Source organism: Gopherus evgoodei, chromosome 2 (assembly GCF_007399415.2).
Source record: "Gopherus evgoodei ecotype Sinaloan lineage chromosome 2, rGopEvg1_v1.p, whole genome shotgun sequence".
Classification (NCBI taxonomy): domain Eukaryota; kingdom Metazoa; phylum Chordata; order Testudines; family Testudinidae; genus Gopherus; species Gopherus evgoodei.
In genome coordinates, this window is record NC_044323.1 from 214,514,402 (window position 1) to 214,526,650 (window position 12,249).

Sequence of the window (12,249 nt, forward strand, 5' to 3'; positions counted from 1 at the left end):
ATATTAGGAATACCCAAACCATGACAGAGGTCATGGAACAAAAGTCTTATTTTAAGCCAAGAAAATATGAGTGAAGTGTGATCAGTGAATAGTCTGGAACACTGCTTCTCAAGCTATGAAGTGTGATGCCTTTCCTGGTGGCTCCCAGAATGCAGTGAGAACCTAGGAGGAGGCAGCCATGAGAAGGGAAACCTCTTATGGAGAGGTCAGCAGAATGAAAAAGCAGGAAAGCCACCTGTCCAAAACAAAGTCAGTTCTTCAAGTATACTCTCAATCCATTTAGAGTCAGAGGGACATTCCATTGTAATGTTTAAATCACAACATTGCATCATTTGTCAACAAGGGATGCTGACAAGGTGCAAATATTGCAGTACATTTTCAACATAAATTGTTGCAATTCTGCCATTCCAGCTGGCACAATGTCTTCCCTTCCCCTGCCTTTGGACAGTTGGGAAGGGAACCCTGTAAATGGTCCATTTGCTCAGCACTCCTTCATGCTTATGCAGCAGGAAAAATTGGTGCCCTTTTAATCAGCACTCTGCTAAAAGCCAGTGTTACAAGACCTACTGAGAACCAGCAAGGCTGTGGAGTCACTGGGCAAGCATCACTTGCCTAAGAGAAACTGACATTAGAATTCAGAGTTTGTTTACTAACTCAAGGTAAACAATTTCTGCTCTTGCAATTGTATACACTGGAAGAGTAATAAAAATATTGTGCTAAAATTAAACAAGGTTTGTTTACTCAGGAACTTCCCTATCTACTTGCTTTTTTCTCCTCCTAGAATGAGCTTTATTTATATTATTGAAGCACCTAGAGCCACAGTGTAAAATATGAACTGGTGCAGAAGAATGACTTGCTATTCATCATAGCCACTTCAGGGATTATTTATATGGAAAATTTTACACATTTAAGTGAATCTGCCTGTGGTCACTCTTCCAGTTTAAGATTTGAGCTAAATTTGAACTTAAGACATTTATTCAGTTTACTATGCATGCCCACAAAGCATAGTTTATGACAAGGGACTGAGAAGATGGGTATGAAAGTCTATCTAGTTTTAATAGAGAGCAAAGAGTAACAGTCAATACAGGGTTCCAGGTATTGTGAGTTTAAAGGCAACCCTGAAATTCCAAGGGCAAGGGCAGGCATGCAAGGAGAGAGAAAAAGTGCTTCCTAAACCCTTCTCACCAAGTTTACCAGTTGTGAGAAGGTGCCACATTGACAGTCCTGGTTAATGAAGTTCTCTTCATCTACAGATCAGGTATACAGCCTGGCAGGAGTACTAAAAATTATAGTCCTCCGCCAGACTGTCTTATCCCTTACCTGAAAAGGCCAAGAATATATGAGTGAAGGGAAATTTGAATTGCATTCAGTCCTCTCTTGAAACACCAAAATGCCAGCCAGTGGTGGGTGTTTAATGTGCGCACTTAATATGAAGGCTGAGACCATTCACATACAGAGAGAGTTTTTGAATGGTGGCAGCTTAAGTCTTGTTTACACTGGAGAATTATGCCACATGAAATTGAAGTGCTATTACTGGCCCATGTGTACCTGGCACATTACAGGGAGTTCATACCACCAATCCTATTTTGCTTTCATTTATCCCCACAGACACTGCAAGTGCATTGCCTTCTAGAAACTTATCCCACATTTCTTGGCACTATGTGCATTGGCTTGTGGGAAATTAATATGCCCTTGAATGACTGGTATGCTGCAGGACATTTGTAACACTCATAGTAGACAGCCAATGCTTCTTATCTGCACTAGTAACTCTCATTACAAGAGCACTGGGTAAGGGTAACATTTAGGAGTTGCACAGGTCAATTTTATTTAATCACACCCAAAACTCTCCATTGTAGGTGAGGCTGCAATTCCTAAGCCAGGTGGTTTAGTGGTGAAAAAGCTCCATATTCCTTGAACCATCCAGCCACCTGAAGGCGGTACAGTCCAACTGAAGCTGAAGGACTGATTCATAGTTTATTTAATGTGGATCAACAGAGCAAGAATTTGTAAGTTATAACTTGTAATTAGTAATCCTCCATAACTCCCCTCCACCACCTACCAACTTGAGAACCCACCTGACTAGCTAGGGTAAAATATGTATTGACAACCATGCCGACCCATAACTCCATCATATTACCAACAATTTAAAGGATTAAGGCAAGCATGTACTATCTTTCAGTGTAATATTGCCCATCGATGCTAAAAAGTATTTGAATGCTAGTAGCTATGAAGGCATAAAGATATTTGCCCAATAGTAATGCAATAGTTTTATGTTAATATTGCAAGAAAGTATTTGTCAGAATAAATTTAACAGATCAGTGGCATATGTCAAGTGTTATATCCAATACTACTCAAAACACTCCTACTTAAGTCTCTTGCTTTTGGAATTCTTAAGATAGAGGATGGCTTCTTTTCCATGTATTGTAGGAGCAAGAGTAGGAAACAGGCATTGAAGACATCTCCTTATTGTATTTATCTTGCCTTATTAGAAGTGTCTGTTCTTCTCCCACACAAAAGTCTCTTTATGGACACAACCACCAAAAAAGAAAATCAACATTCTGCTGGTGGCATCTGACTCAGATAATGAAAAACATGCATCTGTCTGCACTGCTTTGTATTATCAAGCAGAACCCATCATCAGCATGGACACGTCCTCTGGAATGGTGGTCAAAGCATGAAGGGACATATGAATCTTTACTGCATCTGGCATGTAAATATCTTGTGGCACTGGCTACAACAGTGCCATGCTGATGCCTTTTCTCACTTTCAGGTGACACTGTAAGCAAGAAGCGGGCAGCATTATCTCCTGCAAATGAAAAACTTGTTTGTCTGAGCAACTGGCTAAACAAGAAGTAGGACTGAGTGGACTGGTAGGCTCTAAAGAAAGCTTTAGATTCTTATATTTATGAGTGCAGTTATTTTTTGCACATAATTCTACATTTGTAAGTTCAATTTTCATGCTAAAGAGACTGCATTACACTTCTTGTATTAGGTGAACTGAAAAATACTATTTCTTTTGTTTCTTTTTACAGTGCAAATATTTGTAATAAAAATATATGAGCACTATACACTTGGTTTCTGTGTTGTAACTGAAGTCAATATTTTTGAAAATGTAGAAAAAACATTCAAAAATATTTAAATAGATGGTATTTTATTACTGTTTAACAGCACAATCACATGATTAATCACAATTTTAATCATATGATTAATTGTGATTTTTTTTAATTGCTTGACAGCCCTAATTTGAACACCAGATTCTTCTCTGTTTCATAGCTTCTGTTCACAGCTCTGTGGACAGCACTAAAAGCTGACAAGAATCTGGTTGCTTTTCACTCTGCTGCAGCTTGACAAGACTAGCAGCAACAGCGGAACTGAAACTGGCCATTCTTACACAAAGGGACTGACCCAGTAACCACTGACATTATGGGAAGCTTTCCATTTACATCAATGGACAATAATCCTAAAACAACACTACACTGATTTATACTCTGGAAGATTAACACACACAGCACCAGGAGGACCTGACACTTCAAACAGAGTTAAGTGAAAGTTAAAGTTCTGCAGATTTTGATGGCACTCATCTACTGCCCCTGCTTTAATAAAGGATAAACCGAAGGAGTCTACTAACACAGATATTCTAGGGCTGCTGCAGTTGCTACTAGGTATGCAATGGAGAGAAGTTTGACGTGTCCAACTATATTGTATAGAAAGCAATGTGTTCTGTCTCAAATTAAAGAGGCTAATATCCAGAGATGTGCACTTTCATAGCACAGTCTCAGAGTACTCAGTGTCAGACTATATAAAAATAATTTCATCCACATCTGAAGCATAAGTAACCTGGGTGAAAACAATGCACCTCTTTGACAGCAATCACATGGACTTTGGCCCAGATATTTAGGTTAATCCTTATACTCTTAAAGATCTAGTGGCTCTTTTCACACATAGCCAGGATGCTTCACCTCTCTGCAGGAAGATTGTTCCTCCCTCAGGCCCATGAGCTTACCACTCTGAGGTACTGGTTTACTTCCATGCCATGGGAAGAGTGATCTACTGAAGCCACCACCACTAATCCATGCAGAACCTTATAACTCTAAAAATAGCCAAGAATCTGACCAACTATACTACAGTTAACAGGATCAAATCAGGATCACAGCAAAATACCTAGCTCTTACATTGTGCTTTTTTCATCAGCAAGTCTCAAAGAGCCTTTAGAAAGGAGGTCAGTACCATTATCACATTTTACAGATGGGGACACTGAGGCACAGAAAAGTAAAGTGATTTGCCTGAGGTCACCCAGAAAGCTAACAGCAGAGTAGAAGGTAGTACAGTTGCAAGAAAGTTCAGAGTTGAGGATGTAAAGATCTTCAATCAGTCCTAAAGTAGAAAACTGACTTCAAGTCTTAGTTTGGTAGTGGTGTTTTAATCATTTTGGAAATCATTATTTATGGTGATCTTTGGAAGATTAACAAATTTGCAGATCATATTAGCTGCAATACACACAACCACATTCAAGACTAGAGAATGGACTATCATGTCCCAAACACCAGCAATACTGGACACCTCCACCCTGACTGTTCTCCACTCAACAGGCGTGTAACTCCTATTGTTTGAGCTATACAGTAATTGGAGGAGGGATCACTTGAACCGTACATTCGCTTTCTTTTGTGTGTGCATGTGCAGGGGCTAGCCTAACACGGTCAGCTACTTCCTGAGGGCCTGAGCATCAAGCAGCCAGTTTAGATTTTTTTTACCGATAGCAAGTCTTATGATTTGACAGACCAATACCGCTTCACATTGTGCCGGCATCCTCTCCGGCAACTATAAACAAACATTTAACCAGCAGTATGTTGTAATCAGTCAGAGAGGAGGGTATGTTTCCTATTGCAAAGGAACAGGGCTAGTCTCTGGGGACAGCTCTCCAGCTTGTAAAGATAATGTTCACATAGGTCATAAAAAAGATCGAGGAATAATTAAGGTGCCATGAGTACTCCTCGTTCTTTTTGCAGATACATGTTTCAGAGTGGTAGCTGTGTTAGTCTGTAACTCATAGGTGCTGGAGCTAGGTGTGCTGCAGCATCCTCTGACTTGAAGCAGCTGCCATTATGTACAGGGTTTACAGCTTGGGTCAATGGCTCTGAGCAGTCCCCACTATACAAACTGTTCCAACACTTTCTGACCTAACTAGGGGAACTGGGCACCTGAGACGCCTAAGGCTGACTGGGGGGACACACTGGGCACCACAGGGGTCAGCAGCCCTGTAAACCCAGCCAGGCACACAGCTGTGCGCCGCAAGGAGCAGATACTTGCTCTGCAAAGATCCCTTAGCCCCGGGACGGGTCACTACAGCAGTCCCTCGGGGGCGGCAAGCGACGCGGAGATCCAACCCGCCGCTCTGCTTTCATTGCGCTCCCCATAGCCTGGGGCCCGTGCTGCGGCTCCCAGCAGTTGCCGTGGCGGGAGGGCTCCGCAGCCCCCTGCACAATACGGCTCATCGCTGCTTGTAACCGCTGCTGCCGCGCCCCCCCCGGGGAGGGCCACCCACCGCAGGCTGGGACGCACGGGGGGTAACAACAGCGCGGGGGTAGCAAGCACCCCCCTTCCCGGCCCCGGGCCGCCGCCTCACCGCTGCAAGCAGGCGGGCTCCCTCGCGCAGCCACCGCGTCTCGCTCCCAGCCAGCCTGACGCGCCGGGCCGCCCTCCCGATTGTTTTATACGCAACCGCCCCGCACGTGACCGGCCGCGGGGCTCGCCCTCCCCAGCCGGCAGGATTCCCGCCCCCGCCGGCTGACGGACACTCCCAACGGGAAGCTAGAGAGGGCAAAGCTCCGCTCGGCGCCGCAGCCCCTCGTGTGTCCCTTGCGCGTGCTCGGAGCCGCAGCAGCTGGGCCCTGGGTTCTCTTGAGCCAGGCTGGGCATCCGCGCCCTGCAGCAGACACACAGAAACACTCACAGGGGTGATTCTGCTGCAGATCCTAACAGGGGGGCTGATGTGCACGTGAGCTCTCTCAAAAAGCTCTGTATGTGAACGCCCTGGGAGAGTACTGCAGGGAATGAACTGATAACAGACCTTGCTGTGTGAGGGAGGCTCGGCATACCGACGCAAAACGGCCTAGTGACCTTAATAATAAATAATACTTATCTAGCATCGTTCCTTTGATGAGCTCAAAGACGTTTAAAATTATGAGTATTCCCATTTTATAAGGGGGGGGAAGGGGCACAAAGATGTTAAGTCATTAGCATGAGGCCACACACCGAGTAGCTGAGTGGCAACAGAGTTAGGTTTCCCATCTATCAGTCTTGGACCCAATCACCTATTATCTTACAGAGGGCACAAAATATCAGACCCAGATATAAATAACACTGAAGATACAAGAACTCTGACAAATGTAACCTCTCAAAAAAGAATATAAAGTCATCAGAAAAAATACGTTTTTTGTTGGTTTTTTTTCAGTTACTTCAGTTTATATACAAATACAATACTAGTGAAAGGAAATTCTGAGTGACTGTACAGCCGTAGAGGCTGAAGTTCCACCACTCTCTTCCTAGATCTGTTCCACTTTTTTGCTCATATTTAATCCCCATAAAATCTGGCAATTTGCAGTTCTACCTTCAGCACTGGACAATGCTCCCACAATGCTGCTTGAAGCCTTGCAGGAGCATGTGAAGTTATTAAATATTATAGTAGTATACAGTGTTGAGACATTAGTCACTCTGTATGGCATTTGGTGAAAGGTCAGGAGCTACAAGTGCAGTCAGAAAACCATTCAACCCAGTAGGGTGGATCATCGGGTTCCAGGAATGGGCAAATTTAAACCTTAGCAATTATTGTGAAACCAAGATGACATAAAGTGGCTGTAAGAAAGCATGTATTATTGTAGATTAGTGTCTCTGCTTAATTTATGTTCTATATATTAAAAAATGATCATTCTAAAAATGAAATTGCGGCATATAAAAAGAGGAAATATAGTAGTTCCTTGTCTATACAGATGAATAATCAGAATTTGCTGATCTCTGTTCTGGTTTGTGTTGTCTGATCTTAAGTAAGGCATCATTCTGCAGATGAGCTTTAGCAATGGGTATGTAATAGAGCTGGTCAGGAATTTTACAACTAAATATCAAAAAATGCTGATTTATCAAAACCAAAACTTCATGGGAAAGGTTTGATTTCTACAAATGTTAACATTTTCTAAACAGAAAGTTCAATTTTTTTACTTCAAAACAATTTTTCATTTTGAAATTTAATTTACAGTAAAAAAATTAAATAAAAAGGTTGAAATCAAAAGGAAACATTTAAATTGACCTAACTTTTTTTTTAAATTTTTAGTTTGTGAACATTTTTGAGATTGCGACTTTTTGTCCTGATTCGGCATGGAAATTTTTTTTTTAAATCTACGTTTTCCTAGGACAGGAAACCCATTTCCTGCCTAGCTCCAGTATATACTATCTGAAAGGGTTCACTTATTTCCATGCTCATACTGGCCTCTTTTTCTTCCATATTAACTCCAACCTTTTTCTCATTTTCAGAGCACTCTGTAACTGCTCTGCCTGCACCTCTCTCCCACACATCCAGCCACACCCTTGGCTCCACCTAAGCTTCTCTCCCTTTGTCTCCTTAGCCCACTCATGGCTCTGTGCCATCTTTCACAACACCCTGACTGCCTGGAACAGACTCCTATTAAAGCCAAGCCCCACATTCTCACTTCAGAAAAAGTCAATAATTTAGCTCTTCCCAGCTATAATTACCACACAACACGGTGTCTGTAGTGCAGCTAACTAGACTATCTCATGTTTCTAAATTCTTCAAGGCAGAGTCCTGTTATTTCTTCATCATAGTTTACCAGTTTGACAGCCCCTTGTTGTACACTCCCAGCACTGCATAAAGAATAATAATCTAGTGAGTTTTGCTCTTTAAAGTCTGGAAGCAGTGTTGCCATGACCATGGGTTTCCCATGATTTGAGCATATCATTTCTTTCTTTTTCAGGAGGCCTGCTGCAGTTAGTAATAAGTGGAACATCCAACAAGCTATGTTGGGGTTGAGTGTGTTGGCAACCACCTTTGGATAAAATTCATGTGTATGATGTGAATTGGTTTTGTCAATTGTTTTCTTGTAGCAGAATATATTTTACACCATCTCCTCTGCCAGGATTATTTATCCTGGAAAGGTAAAGCGTTGGGGGCAACTTGACTGAAGAATTCAAAGTTTTGAAGGATCCAGCCATCTCTTTATCCTTCTCCAGAATACAAGACTAAAGAGAGCCTTGGCTAAAAGGGTTGTAAGTGCAGAACCAATAAAAGGAACTTCTACTTCATGCAGCACATAATCTGTTGAATTCACTGCCGCAGGAGGTCAAATCCTGTTACAAGACTTATAAAAGGGTTAGACAATTTAAAATGATCGTGTTAATTACTAGTTAATTTAGATATGGTTTGAAAATAGGAGCCATACAAGGCAAGATGGTGTAAGGGTGATAATTTATCATGCTTCAGGGCACCAATGATAGCTTAGACAGGCCAGGAAGAAGCATGTACACCCTTTATAGCATTGCACAATTGACTAAGTTTACTAATACTTGCTTATACAGGGATGAAGTGAGGAATAATATTTGGAAAGTGTTTTGAACTGAAAAGGGTTAAGATTTACTAAGTATTATTTCCCCCTGTATTCTCCACAAAACGTCCACAGTTCTGCCTCCGACACTTCATCTTCTTTGTGTACTTCTCCAGATCTTGTTCTCTTTTTCATATTCAAACTAGAAAAAATATTTGACGCATATATTCACTATTGCCAACTCTACAACCCTGCTGGACACTGGTAATTCACTATTGAAATATTGCAATTTGATCTGTTGTACAGATGTTATCCTTCAGTAAAATGTTTACTAAATGAACTGTCAAATGGTAGTGTGACAAACTGTGCTCTAATACCTAGTATGTAGCCATTGTGCGTATGGTTCCTGGGAAAGTTGTTCCTTTTTTCTAGTTCCCCTTTGCTTGGAAAGCATAGTAGTGAGGATACAAACATGAGGTCTAGTCCTCTACTCCAATACACACATTTTATGCCAGTGTAGGGATTTACACTGGCATAACAGAATGAAGAGTCAGGCCCACGTTCTCCAGCAGAACCCTCTATGAACCTTTGTAAAGTAGATCTGAATGCATGCCAACAGGAAGACAAAATGGAAAGGCCTGCTGCATGGTCTATTTGTGAACACTGTGAACCCAACTTACTGATGGGGTAGGACTAGTTTGTACTGCGCAAAACAGTACTAAAGCGATCTTAGCCATCCGCTAGAGGAGGCCCCCTGAAGAGGTGAATCAGGTGATATAGAGGTGTTGGTTTGGCTGTTATGCCTTGTCCTTCCCAAATGACACATGGGCATGGCCAGAGGAAAGGGTGCATGGCCAAGGCTCCCGTAGTTACTAATGCTCAGTAGCTGGGGTGGCCCCTGGGGCCCATTGACAGCCACCACAATTTAGAGAAGTTTTCAAGTTTCTCTAAGTTACACAGAAGATTGGACTGGCACACAGATGGCCCCAAGATCGGGGGGCGGGGGGGTGGGTCATAAAGGCTTTAAGCCACCTTTACACACAATTCTCCTGAGATGCACCAAATGGTCCTTGGCCACAGACCAGGATCTGGGCCTGTTTATTGTGTCTTTTTGCTAAAATAACAGAAGCAGTTTTGGTTCGGACTTAAATACAAGATAGTGAATAAGGTGTGCATACAATGGTGTTACAGCAGTTTCACAGTGATTTAGCCCCTAATCCAACAAAGTACTTAACCATGTACTGAAGTTGGACTGAGATTCACTTAAACAACAGATGGCTCTAAAAAATACGTATTAGGGCAAAACACTCAGCAAGTAGTGATCTATTACTTACAAATGGGACGCTCATTAGGATGATGCCATCACAGTCGGCTGCACTGGACAATACAGTTTCAACCTCCCTTTGTCACACAAACTTATTTCTAACTTTTCGTAATCTTTTCTTATACATGTGTATTAGTCTCTTGTTTCCATTGTAACTCTCCTCTCTTCATTAGGGTTGCCAGGCATCTGATTTTCAAAAGGGGACCCTGGTTGCTCCAGTCGGCACTGTTGACTGGACTGTTAAAAGTTCAGTCAGCAGTGCAGCAGGGGCCCAGGGCTAATGCAGGTTCCATGCCTGTTCTAGCTCTGTGAGGTTCCCGGAAGCGACCGCCAGGTCCCTGCGGCCCCTAGGCCCTGGGGCAGCCCCTGAGTCATGGGTGAGGGTGTTCTCGGTGCAGAAGTCCCATGCCCTGGCAGTTGCTGCCCCACAGTGAAGGAGCCCCACTTCCCAGCAGGCGTTGCCCTGGGGAGAAGGCTGTGTGTCTTTTGCAGTTCTCAAACACCTGAAGATTATTGTACGCAGCTCAAAGGGTCAGTAAGTTTGGCCACCCTGGTAGTAGGGGTAAAATCCTGGCCCCATTGAAGTCAATGGCAAAACTGGGTATTCTGCACTTGATTTTTACTGCCTTTCACCTTGTGTAACTTTTTTATACCTGTGCAAATTGTTCATAAACACTACCAAATCAGAATTCTCCGTTCACACCAGCTGTAGCATTTTACATCCACTTTGCATTCATTTTGCACAAACGTTGACTTCACAAATTGAAATATGGTTCTCCTAACATGAGTTATACCACATTGATCCTTAGGTCTGAAACCCAGCCATGAGATTAGGAAACTGTCTACTAAAGATAAAAGACATTTGGAGAGTAAAATCATGTGATGTAAAGATATCTATCTAATCTATCTTATCTATCTATCTATCTAGTCCCTGAGTGTTCCTTTTCTTTTGCAAGGATATAAGGAGATGACTAATTACATGTTCCTTTGTGTATGTTTGGTAATAGAAATTAAGAACTAAAAAAAAAATTACAAATATTCTCCTATTCTCCTCTAAATTATAATTTTTATTCTGGTAGGTTTTACATGCGGTTTTCCACAAGAGGGTGTTGTTTCATAACACCAATTTGCATTTTAAATGGTCAATCGATAGATTAAGCATCTGTATGTAAATATTTTATTTATAACTAAGAAATATTAATTGTATCCAATTTGAGGTTTGTGTGATTTTTGTGTGTTCTAAGTTTAGGATTAAAAAATTTGAATAGACCTTTTCCAAACAGCATCACCTTTGACCCAATGTATTATCTTACCCTTACCACACCGAACAAAGAGCTTGCATTCCTTGTGGTAATTTAGGCCACTGACAGAATGTTTTGGCCCTTTAACTATATACAAACAGAATGTAACAAAAATGAAAAGAACAGTTCAAAGAATAGTTATATTAACTGTGGCCAAACAATCATGGCATTGAGGTCATAGGTCGAATCTGAAGCCTTGCCCAAATTGGGAAAATTACCTTCCCAATGACCAAGTATTGAAGATATTTTATATATATAAAATCTGGAATGGGAAAGCTGAATACAGTAGAACCTCAGAGTTACAAACTGACCCGTGAACCACAGACCTTATTTGGAACTGGCAGTACTCAATCAGGCAGCAGCAGCAGAGACCAAAAAACAAAACAAAACAAAACAAAGCAAATACAGTATAGTACTGTGTTAAATGTAAACTAATACAAAAATAAGGGGAAAGTTTAAAAAAAGATTTGACAAGAGACAGAAACTGTTTCTGTGCTTGTTTCATTTAAATTAAGATGGTTAAACGCAGCATTTTTGTTCTGCATAGTAAAGTTTCAAAGCTATATTAAATCAGTGTTCAGTTGTCAACTTTTGAAAGAACAACCATAACATTTTGTTCAGTTACAAACATTTCAGAGTTTTTAACCTCCATTCCTGAGATGTTTGTAACTGTGAGGTTCTACTGTTTAGTATTCATGTACATTAAAGTGCATTTCGACTCCAAAAAGTGACTGCTTAGAAGTATCAGAGGAGTAGCTGTGGTAGTCTGTATCCACAAAAACGAGAAGCCCGGTAGCACCTTAGACTAACAGATTTATTTGGGCATAAGCTTTCGTGGGTAAAAAAACCACTTCACCATACATATAAGGTTCTACATTTTTTGTATCTCAGTTGTTTTCAAATCAGATTTGATTGTTTACAGATAAAAACATATTTTTTTCGAACTGCCATCCCTGCAAATGGAGTCTGGGATCTGAGATTCAGTTTTGTTCTTTTTGACTCAGGAAACCTCAGCAGAATTGTTCGCTATGTTCCAAATGCTGATCCAAATTCTTCCCTCACTTATACACCTCTA

General features: G+C 41.5%; 1 protein-coding gene across 4 annotated transcripts in view; it reads right to left on the bottom strand.

Annotated features, from left to right (window-relative positions):
• The window catches only part of OSBPL1A (oxysterol binding protein like 1A), a 134,971-nt gene extending 129,276 nt beyond the window's left edge, over window positions 1-5,695 (bottom strand). For all 4 annotated transcript variants that reach the window (XM_030552928.1, XM_030552926.1, XM_030552927.1 and 1 more), the window contains exon 1: window positions 5,624-5,695. The gene's annotated coding sequence lies outside the window, so the exon portion shown is untranslated. The remainder of the gene's footprint in view (window positions 1-5,623) is intronic.
• Between the last annotated feature and the right edge of the window lie 6,554 nt (window positions 5,696-12,249).